The sequence below is a fragment of the Mya arenaria genome, chromosome 9 (genome assembly GCF_026914265.1).
Source record: "Mya arenaria isolate MELC-2E11 chromosome 9, ASM2691426v1".
In the NCBI taxonomy this organism is placed as follows: domain Eukaryota; kingdom Metazoa; phylum Mollusca; class Bivalvia; order Myida; family Myidae; genus Mya; species Mya arenaria.
In genome coordinates this window covers 29,396,872-29,409,287 of record NC_069130.1, presented here as the reverse complement: position 1 = coordinate 29,409,287, position 12,416 = coordinate 29,396,872, and the positions used below count along the sequence as shown (strand labels likewise).

Below are 12,416 nucleotides of genomic sequence, written 5' to 3'. Positions count from 1 at the left end.
GCGCGCGCGCGCGTGTGCGTGTGATCGTGCATGCTTGGGTGTCTGCGTGCGCACGTGTGTGTGTGTACGTGCGTGCTTTGGTGTGAACGTGTGCGTGTGTGTGCACGCGCCTGTGTTTTTTTTCGCGAGTTTTTGTAGTTAGTGAGTTTATCTTCCTCTTCATTATATATATATATATATATATATATGATTTGTTCAAAGCAATACTGTCTCCGTAGTTTTTGCTGCGTCTCTTCCATTCCGCTGTATTTAGTATCTGTTACACAGAAATGATAATTTTTGATCGCAAGAATGGTATTTTTCCAATGTATAGATGGGGATCACTTTGAAAAGAAATATATTTGACTAAGCAAACTATATAATGTGGGTAATTAATTGGTAAATACAAAAAAGGTGATTATCATCAATCTTTCTAACTGTACTTACCAATAAATTTTCTAACGAAAAAACAACTAAATGATACTCATTCAATTAATCGTTCCACCACTACATAAGTAAGTCTTAAATTGCATTCAATAAGTAGACTTGTGTTTACGACTAGACAACATTCTGAAATATGTTCTTGAAGGTGATTTTCGTTCTACTGTTGGTGTTTGTTGCCGTGAAATCTCAAATGCCTCCATGTATGTATATTTTCAAGATATAATTTATATTTTCAAATGCGATTTAACTAGTATTTTAACACATATAATAAAAAGTTCCGTTGTTAAAAAATAGTCTAGCTACAGTGTACACTTAATTATGATAAGAGACAAGTGCGAGGCTCAAATTAATGAACATGTTCAAGTACATGTGGCTGTGGGTAAGGGAATATGTGGATGATATTTTTTATTTTATAAAATGTCTAAATTATACCTAATTCCATTATTAATACAATAATGAGTTAGACACAATGCTTCGATTATTTCACTAAACATCGAACACTACCACTGACATATTATACTATAAACTCGTGTATGACCGTACTGGGTATGGTTCTAGCTCTGAATAGTTCGCCAATAAGATCGCCATACATATTTCCATTTGGTTATTTAGAAAGCTTCTGACAACAAATTTCGAATTAATTGGATTTTTTATGTGGGTAATTAAGCGGTTCCCGCATGCGCGTTGTCTAATGAAGAGGCATTTCCGCGAACACTAAGTAAGTTTCTTTTTTTCAGTACTTATCAATTAACCCGGAAGCCGGGCTGTTTAGTAATGCGAAATTGTGCGATAACTATTACTTAGAAGCCAACCAATAGGCATGAAAACAAAACATTCATTGTTTCATTCTCAATGTGTGCTCTTTATATGGTTTGCAAGACTGGGATACATACGAATAAGAAAAAAAAATATCTATTTCATATAACATTCTGTAATAAAAGTGTTTGGTTTATATCGCAGATATTATTTTTCTTCAACGTTTTGGATGGATCAGTGTTGGCATCCGCGGAAGGTTGTTCTTGGGGATAAAAAGATTAATCATTAGACCGTTTTCAAAACAACAACCCATGCCAGCCAGTACTGCCGCATACAAACGAGATAGTTCTTAAATAGTTCGTTTTCTTTCATGCTTTTCAATGAAATATGGTGTTTTATCATTGAAATTACAGCAGTGAAATTTGATATTTTCACTGTAAACTAAGGAGTGAAAATATCAAATTTTAAAACTACTTTTAAAATCAATTGTAGATATTTCCCTTTGTAATGCCACACCTTTGAACCAGTTAAAACAACCATTTGAGCTTAAAAAGAGTGCATATGTTTGAATAAAGACTTTTAGGAAGTAAACACAACTTACCGTAAATAAGGGAACGAAATCCCATTTCCAAACGTTTTTAGAAGCTGAAAGCATTCTTCAAACAAGTGATATAACATAAATTCGATGTATTACCATATATTTAATACTTTTCAAACTGTCTGACTTTGTAATACGAGTTTCCCGAAAGATTCATGCAACGATTAACTGATAAACTAAAATACCCCAACACGTCAAATCATATGCCAACAAAGAAGTGTGGTATTAGCTCCATCTTGAAAACGGCCCATCCAAAAGAGAGTAAGACCTCTGATCTCTGACAGTGAGGTTTGTTTTTATATCGACCTTTTATAAAATCATGTATCATGACACACGCTCTAAAAACTAGGTAAATTGTTTTTAATCGAATCAGGGGATCCAACGTGTTTTGTGTTTGCCGAATTTTAAGTGTGGGAAATGTGTAAGGCGGAATAAAATGGCGATGTTCGAAGTGACTTTGGTGTTTTGAGAGCATATTTTCACCTGGTAAGTAAGTTATATTTCTCTCATCGCAATACAAAGACACCTACCCGGAGGCCACACGTGTAAGCTTCTCTAAATGTTTTAACAAAAACGTGATATAACCTACTTATCAGGTGGAAATTGGCAATCAAAACTGTGCGTGAGGGGCAAACGCGAATGTCCGACTAGCATAGGGGCATTTTAAAAAGGGGGTAATTAGAAAATAAATTAAAATACCAATAAATCTCCGAAAAAAGCATAAAAGAAACACATTTTTTTATTGTAGTGTAAGATCGTTTTTCACTTGTGATCATAGAAAAACTAAACATTTTCACTCGTTGTTTCGGCATTCGTGAAAATATGTTTTTTCCCTGACACAATAAAATACGATCTTACAATGAAATCAACAAACATTCTCCATTTTTTTCGTTTTGGTATCTCGACGATTGTTTGACAGCATACAATTTTATTTTTGTTTTATTCCATTTTCATTTTGTTTATCCGCAGTTTTTAGTGATGCATTCGTATTAAGCAATATAAAGACATTTGGATTTGATAAGCTGGCTGTATTTGAATGACTGCAGCTCATTTTAAGACTTGATTCGGTTGCTCCGGTGTCGTTCGTTTGTAGATTATGTATGTAGCCGGTCGCTGAGTACTTGATCAGTTTATATGTTAACCTTACTTCTTTCGTCATCGTTCAAAGCCGATGCTGGCTCTGATAACGCTCATTTTTTTCTTATTATTATTATTGATAGATGTTGGGACAGTCGAGTGGTCATGCGCGTATGAACTAGTTTAGACCCCAGTAAATTCGTGTTCCAGTGAACTCGTGTTTCACTGACCGTTCCATTGCGGTTATCTCATCATTTATTGATAAATTATATTTTTATGGAAATGTGGTCTGTTTGTGGTGTTTGTACGTTTGTGTCGTTTGTGACCCAGACACGATTCATAATCTAAGTCCCTTTAGTTTTATTGTTTCTTTTGGAAGGTACAGGTTGAAAATCACCAAATGAAAAATCAGGACTCGCTTGTTAACCATTATAATAACAATCGCAATTTAAACGTTATGGCATGCTGCATGTATTAATCAAATAAATCTTATTGATATTGAACAGATCGTTATTGATTTTATTTTTGATAAAAAAGACATGCTTTATTCGTGAATACGAATATTAACACAGCTTTATCCAAATAAATGAAATACAAATCGAATAATTTTTTGAGTGGCCTCAAACTGTAACCAATAAGGTACTGTCAATACCTAAGATAAAGTAATGTAAATTGATGATTTTTTAATACAAGTAGCGAGTTTTATAACAGTTACTGATAACCCTTTATGTACTTATATATATGAACATTGCTTTCATAAAGTTTATTGCTAGCGTACAGTTAATTAAATGAAACCCAATATTAGCTTAGGACTTGTTTTCCTGTTTGTAATAGAAAAAGTAAGGCAGGGTTTATAAGTCAACACATTTCCATTTTCTGCGTAATTATCTATAATTATCTATTCCCTCGGTTCCTCAACAAGACTTATTGAAGATTCTTCGGCTGGCTTTCAAATTTACATTAACGTTGCAAGTTCATGAACGTTTTTAAGTGGTACATTTTAAACCACAGTACACCATACGTCCCATTTTGTAATCTATGTGCGTTAATTATTTCAACATGTTATGTTAAAAAGTAGATCTCACGATACCTGATTTCGATTTGTGGTACTATAGATTGTAAGCCCGATTCATACAGTCTATGATGATAACATATAAAAAGGAATTATCTTAATCTATACTTCATGAACGGGTAAGTATAGCATAACCAATAGGGAAAACATAAGGTATGTACGCAGAATATTGTTGTTTGAACTTCTCAGAAGTAAGTATTTTGTCAGCTCTGCCTGTCGAATACTTGTAAACATTAATCCTCTAATGTCTGGTAAAAATAGGATGACTGTGCCAATGCCTGCAACCTAAGAAAAGTATAGTTAAATATTTTAGCTGTAAGTTAGATAAATAGGTATGTAAAATAACAATATACGGTGTGTTTCATTCACATGCTCTTGCATACTTTTATTTAATTTCATTGTTCCCTATATATGTTAGAATGAACTATTCACGATATGTAAGATGAGGAAATGGAGAACTCATCTAAAGCATTCAATTATCACACATTTCATTATAATATTAATTTCCATGTTACATATGTGTTTCTAGTTATATGTGATATGTGTTGACCAACATAAATTATTGATTGTAAATGGCCAAAGTCTAATACTGCCGATTGCCAATAAAATTCGATGCAGCACACGACTTTATTGCCAATCAATTTATGTAAAATCTGAATTCCATACATGCAGAACAGAGACTCACAGTTCAGGAATGTATTGTTATGCCCACACGTCTTATTTCAGGTTCAGGTCAGTGTCAGGTCTGCCTTTACCGTGGGGTACAATTAAGACTTACTGGCAGGAACAAATAACAGTTGGTATAATGTGCAACTTGTGTTTTCTTTGTAAAAATACCCTTAGGTAAATATTTTGTGGTATCATTGCAGGGTTCTGGCCAGGCTTTAACATCTCTGACACTTCCTCGGCACAAATGTGGCAAGCCCAAATGTGGCCGTACTGGACCATGCGGATGTTTGGAGGGGACGATGATGGATGGGGAGACTAAGTCAGATGATCATCGTGTAAGTTCACCTAGAAAACCATATTAAAATACGGGGACGTGATTTATCAACCCTTTGAATGGCTAGCACTGTTGCACCGGCTTGATACATTCGTTTGCATCTGATATCTGTATCCGGTCGTTCATCATTTTAAAGTTGATGCTGACTCTGATGAGGCTTTCATCATGATGCTTACATCTTTAATTTTGTAATTATTGAAATATCTTGGGACGAGTGTGAGGATACGGCAATACAGGTACAGCGTAAGTTAAGGCGCCAGTATATTTCTGTTCCAGTGAATTTGTGTTTCACTGAAACGGCATTAATCATAGCATGTATCGGTTAAGCTATTTGAATGCGTTTGTGGTCTGTTTGTGGAGTTTGTAGTTGTGTTTGTGGTATTTGTATCCATTTCATTGTCGTTTGAGCCATTTCCTTTTGCCTAACATTTTTAATTTTCGGTTACTGGTCTTGCCTCGGTAGTTCTTATATTATTATGATACATAAAATAAAAGTACCTTAATCTAATTTGATGTCACCAATGCCACGCCACCACAAGAGTGTGATATTTGATTTAATTTAGACATGCGAATAGTTAATCAACAAGAGGCACACGAGAAGGCAAACACGCTCTACAAAATTTAAATAATTACTATTTGTCTTTTATTTCAAAACTTCTCACAATCGTAAGACAATTCGCATACTTTTATGACTCCATCCTATCTTTCTTGTTCAATGCCTTCATCAGTTTCATCAGTTAAAAAGGCAAAGTATTCTTATTGTAATGCATGATTTTGTCTTACATTAACTTCAAGTACTCAATGATAAGGAACGTTCAGCGACAGAGAATCTAGTCTTAAAGTCCCATCTTGCCATGTTAAACAAGAAAACACACAGCAAATGAATGAATCCTGCCGAAAATCTGCGATGCCTCACAATTAGGTCAGTTGCTAAAAATGGCGTGTGTTTTTAAACGCCCATTCTGTTGATGCCTTTTCTGTTATTGATAGGCTCTTTTACCACAACACAGGAACGACCAGTAGAGAAATATGCTACATTTTACATTCAAATGTTTCAACCAATTCCTCAACTTTGAGAATTGTATAGTGTTCTGCTGGGGACATTAACCTCGTATTTATAGTTATAGTGTTCTGATGGGGACATTAACCACGTATTTATAGTTATAGTGTTCTGCTGGGGACATTAACCTCGTATTTATAGTTATAGTGTTGTGGTGGGGACATTAACCTCGTATCAATAGTTATAGTGTTCTGCTGGGGACATTAACCTCGTATTTATAGTTATAGTGTTCTGCTGGGAACATTAACCTCGTATTTATAGTTATAGTGTTCTGCCTCGTATTTATAGTTATATTGTTCTGCTGGGGACATTCACCTCGTATTTATAGTGTTCTGCTGAGGACATTAACCACGTATTTATAGTTATAGTGTTCTGCTGGAGACATTTTTAGTTATAGTGTTCTGCTGGGGACATTAACCACGTATTTATAGTTATAGTGTGATAGTGTTTTGCTGGGGACATTAACCGCGTATTTATAGTTATAGTGTTCTTTTGGGGACATTGACCACGTATTCATAGTTATAGTGTTCTGCTGGGGACATTAACCTCGTATTTATAGTATAGTGTTCTGCTGGGGACATTAACCTCGTATTTATAGTATAGTGTTCTGATGGGGACATTAACCACGTATTTATAGTATAGTGTATTGCTGGGGACATTAACCACGTATTTATAGTATAGTGTTCTGCTGGGGACATTAACCACGTATTTATAGTATAGTGTTCTGATGGGGACATTAACCATGTATTTATAGTATAGTGTTTTGCTGGGGACATTAACCTCGTATTTATAGTATAGTGTTCTGATGGGGACATTAACCACGTATTTATAGTTATAGTGTATTGCTGGGGACATTAACCACGTATTTATAGTTATAGTGTTCTGCTGGGGACATTCACCACGTATTCATAGTTATAGTGTTCTGCTGGGGACATTAACCACGTATTTATAGTATAGTGTTCTGCTGGGGACATTAACCTCGTATCAATAGTTATAGTGTTCTGCTGGAGACATTAACCTCGTATCAATAGTTATAGTTTTCTGCTGGGGACATTAACCACGTATTTATAGTATAGTGTATTGCTGGGGACATTAACCACGTATTTATAGTATAGTGTTCTGATGAGGACATTAACCACGTATTTATAGTATAGTGTTTTGCTGGGGACATTTACCTCGTATTTATAGTATAGTGTTCTGATGGGGACATTAACCACGTATTTATAGTTATAGTGTATTGTTGGGGACATTAACCACGTATTTATAGTTATAGTGTTCTGATGGGGACATTCACCACGTATTCATAGTTATAGTGTTCTGCTGGGGACATTAACCACGTATTTATAGTTATAGTGTTCTGCTGGGGACATTAACCTCGTATTTATAGTTATAGTGTTCTGCTGGGGACATTAACCTCGTATCAATAGTTATAGTGTTCTGCTGGGGACATTAACCTCGTATCAATAGTTATAGTGTTCTGATGGGGACATTAACCTCGTATTTATAGTTATAGTGTATTGCTGGGGACATTAACCTCGTTTCAATGGTTATAGTGTATTGCTGGGGACATTAACCACGTATTTATAGTTATAGTGTTCTGCTGGGGACATTAACCTCGTATTTATAGTTATATTGTTCTGATGGGGACATTAACCTCGTATTTGTAGTAAAATTGTTCTGCTGGGGACATTAACCTCGTATTTATAGTTATAGTGTTCTGCTGGGGACATTAACCTCGTATTCATAGTTATAGTGTTCTGCTGGGGACATTAACCTCGTATTTATAGTTATAGTGTATTGCTGGGGACATTAACCTCGTATCAATAGTTATAGTGTTCTGCTGGGGACATTAACCTCGTATTCATAGTTATAGTGTTCTGCTGGTGACATTAACCACGTATTTATAGTTATAGTGTTCTGCTGGGGACATTAACCTCGTATTTATAGTTATATTGTTCTGCTGGGGACATTAACCTCGTATTTATAGTTATAGTGTTCTGCTGGGGACATTAACCACGTATTTATAGTTATAGTGTTATAGTGTTCTGCTTGGGACATTCACCACGTAATTATAGTTATAGTGTTATAGTGTTCTGCCTCGTATTTATAGTTATTATTATAAATACGTGGTTAATGTCCCCAGCAGAACACTATAACTATGAATACGAGGTTAATGTCCCCAGCAGAACACTATAACTTATAGTGTTCTGCTGGAGACATTAACCTCGTATTCATAGTTATAGTGTTCTGCTGGGGACATTAACCACGTAGTTATAGTTATAGTGTTCTGCTGGGGACATTAACCTCGTATTCATAGTTATAGTGTTCTGTTGGGGACATTAACCTCGTATTTATAGTTATAGTGTTCTGCTGGGGACATTAACCTCGTATTTATAGTTATAGTGTTCTGCTGGGGACATTAACCTCGTATTCATAGTTATATTGTTCAGCTGGGGACATTAACCTCGTATTTGTAGTTACAGTGTTCTGCTGGGGACATTAACCTCGTATTCATAGTAACAGTGTTCTGCTGGGGACATAAACCACGTATTTATAGTTATAGTGTTCTGCTGGGGACATTAACCTCGTATTCATAGTTATAGTGTTCTGCTGGGGACATTAACCTCGTATTCATAGTTATAGTGTTCTGCTGGGGACATTAACCTCGTATTCATAGTTATAGTGTTCTGCTGGGGACATTAACCTCGTATTCATAGTTATAGTGTTCTGCTGGGGACATTAACCTCGTATTCATAGTTATAGTGTTCTGCTGTTGACATTAACCTCGTATTCATAGTTATAGTGTTCTGCTGGGGACATTAACCTCGTATTCATAGTTATAGTGTTCTGCTGTTGACATTAACCTCGTATTCATAGTTATAGTGTTCTGCTGGGGACATTAACCTCGTATTTATAGTTATAGTGTTCTGCTGGGGACATTCACCTCGTATTCATAGTTATAGTGTTCTGCTGTTGACATTAACCTCGTATTCATAGTTATAGTGTTCTGCTGGGGACATTAACCTCGTATCAATAGTTATAGTGTTCTGCTGGGGACATTAACCTCGTATTTATAGTTGTAGTGTTCTGCTGGGGACATTAACCTCGTACTTATAGTGTTCTGCTGCTGGGGACATTAATCTCGTATTTATAGTTATATAACGCCTCAGCATAAATGACCCATTGTTCCAGGACTGGGCACGCGGTGACCCGATATCTTTCCATATAGGGTCACCAAATTTAAATCCAAAATGGCGTCTATTTTCAAATTTCGATGAATCAATGAAACATTTTAACGTGTAAACAGGTTGTGGACGTGACCATGACCAGTCCTGGGCCAATGGCGTTGCGTTGCGTCATTTATGTCAGAGGCATGATATATATCAATCTTTCAAAATTGCAAGAATCGTTTAATGTTGTTATCGACCAGAACAATCACATAATTTTTATGTCGGTATAGACAAAATTCAGGGCATCAATACATTTGAGTAAGTGTGTTGTCAAATGTAAGTGAATTTGACTGATTGAGCGATTGAAATAAGTTATTCTAAATAAAATACTTTTCGCGATGACGTGCACTGAGTTGATACCAAATAATCAAGTTGCCAATGCTATCAATAATAACGCAATAGAAAAACAAGCAATCATTATATACTTTAATAATGGATAAAACAGCAGCAAAATTCCCCTTCATCTTGTTGAATTACACACAGATCAAAGTCCAAAGCCAAGCATAGCATCAACAACAGACACACTCGTGAGCTGCATTACAAATAAGGCACAATAGTGTTCTCAGTTTTGCAATAACTCCGTCTGCACAACAGTGATGTTTTCCGATATAGCCAGATTTTTAGGATCCAGATTTAGGTTTATCAAGAACTGTAGTAGAACTAATAATCCGACATATCTTAAATGATCCTGAATTTGATGAAATAAAACATGACATGATATTTATGTTTTTATTTTATCCGACCATTATTCTTAAAAAAAGTATAAATTAATGTTCAATACAAAAAAGACCCCAACCTTTAAATGGTTCTTCATATGAAATGAAATTACAGGTACATGTTACTATTTAATACTACTGACTGTTTATGTACTGTTTGCCCTTTTTGGTAACACAATTTTGTAAATAATTTAATTATTCAGATTCCAATTAACACTCTTAAAAAAATACTTTACTTTTTTTCAAAAGTAAAAAATGCATGTTTAAGTTATGCATTTTGTTTATCACATTAAAACTATTTTAAATGAATTACCAACAACCAATAAAATAAGCTTAATTGAATGTTAATATGTAAATGTACGATGCACACAGCTATCTGGATCTCGAAGTTTCCAAATATTCTGCCACAACCCACATTCTTTCAAGACGTCTTCTTTAGTGAGGCTGTTGTAGATGTAACATAATAATAATATGGAGGTATATCGACCTTGCAGGAATCATGATTTAATAATAACTTAATCCTATTGGGTTTCCGCAATAAAAATCTTTACTCATTGTATTCATAAATACGTACAACGAAATAAGGATACTTCTTTTTAATGGGTCAACCAAAAATGACTTTAACACAGTATATTTAGAATGGCATATTTAAGTCGAATGGCAAAGGAACGTGGCGATCAACACAGAAAATGCACGATCCTAAGTGACTGAAATAGTAGCTAGATACCGCAAATGTTTTAAAAATAAAACTGAAACTACAAAATCCAGAACGGTTTGCGTTGCGCATATACGTTCATCATTTTAACGATAGAATGTCGATGTGGCATCAGAGTCAATGAACTGCATAGTAACAGATGTATCTCAAGTGCTAGTAGAAATGACAGAATATGAATGAATTATGTTGACACAGTACGGTGCAATTGATTTACAGCCGCAACACACACTTAATGACACTTGTGGGAAACGTGGCTACATAGCTGTCACACTCTTGTATGTTGTATTCGTGCATAGTTCCTTGATGTCCTACACATTGTTTCTTGTCATTTATAAGGGGACCTATCGTTCGAAGAAGGGATGTAAAATAAATACTCCACCTTTCAATTTTTGTTGTTGTTATTATCTTTTATATTTGTGTTGAGCGTGGTATGTAATACTAAAATAAGAAGTAAAAACGGTCTCTTTTTTCATTTTTGTTTTGTTGGTTTGATAATATTGTGATATTATTTTCCACAAGTATGCACGAATAAAGCATGCATGAGTGTTACATCTAGGTAGCCACGTTTCACCACAAGTGTATAAAAGACCTGTGGTGACATTTCAAATTCAATATTTCATGATTTCCTTGTCACAAATTCACGCTTTTAGATTCAAGAATTCATAAGTTCGCGATTCCAACATAACAGTTTCACGAGTTCATAATCTCACAAATTCACGATTTGAACTTCATGATGTTAAAATCGTAAAATCTTGAAATTAAGAAAGGGCAATCATATTTTTTTTTCAATTTGAAATGTTTCTACCTGCCGTTCGTAGTTTAAAAAACGCTGCTTTGTTCAGTCCTAGTCGGGTTCTAATCGATCTAAATATTCCTATGTATTGATCACCCTTATGTTGATTGATAGGTCACCATTTATCAACTAATCGTTTTGACCTTGTTGTGACAAACTACCTGACATGTGAACTCACCGTGTGTTTTGGTTGTTGTGTGCTATATGATATGAGCTGTGAGTGAACGTTTATATATTAGTATCTTAAGAGTAAGTGAGACCTGTTGTTTTATAGGTAAACGCCTCGTAATTAAGCAATGTATCATTCAATTTGTTATAATAGTTTTGCTTTCTTTTTCAGGAAACGATGACCTATCTGTCAAAAAGGGGACATAAAAGAAATACTCCACCATTCAACCGTTTGTGTTGTTTTTTTCTTTAATATTTTTGTTGAGCGTGGTATGTAATACTAAAATAAGAAGTAAAAACGTCCTCCTCTTTCATCTTTGTTGTGCTGGTTTTATAATATTGTGATATTATTTCCCACAAATATGCATGATGAAACGCTTTTAAACTTAATGGATATCTTTGTTTATCTACGCACGTGAGCTATTGAACATTTAAAATGAACCTTTTTGTATTCAATTTGTCATTTTCAAGATGTAATGGCTAGTTGAAAATGGATATAAAGTGACGTGTTAGACGCAGTAAATCAAGATTAATATGAACAGCAAAACATGAGACATTGAGTGCCATTATTTCGGGAACTGTTGTTTTGTAATCATGACCGTTCTTGCAAAATACGTGACTTAATAGTTTCTGATTTAGAGTTGCTCGTTTATATAAAGTTCAGCAATAATTCACCTGATCAGTGTCGATTACCAACCATTCTCTTACACCAGAGCGATGATGATATGCGTGTACACCGTTAGATTAATCACTATCAAACCTCTTGATGAATGAGAATGATACCCACTTACTACACCCAAATTGG

At 34.9% G+C, this 12,416-nt stretch overlaps 1 protein-coding gene and 1 long non-coding RNA gene across 3 annotated transcripts in view; one reads left to right on the top strand and one right to left on the bottom strand.

Moving 5' to 3' along the window:
• LOC128246507 (uncharacterized) overlaps positions 1–2,016 on the bottom strand; it is a 51,336-nt gene extending 49,320 nt beyond the window's left edge. For both annotated transcript variants that reach the window (XM_052964734.1, XM_052964735.1), the window contains exon 1: positions 1,781–2,016. The gene's annotated coding sequence lies outside the window, so the exon portion shown is untranslated. The remainder of the gene's footprint in view (positions 1–1,780) is intronic.
• On the top strand, positions 480–11,923 carry LOC128246508 (uncharacterized). Its single transcript, XR_008263267.1, has 3 exons — positions 480–623; positions 4,796–4,930; positions 11,784–11,923. It is a non-coding gene; the product is annotated as an uncharacterized LOC128246508 (long non-coding RNA).
• The last annotated feature ends 493 nt before the right edge of the window (positions 11,924–12,416 follow it).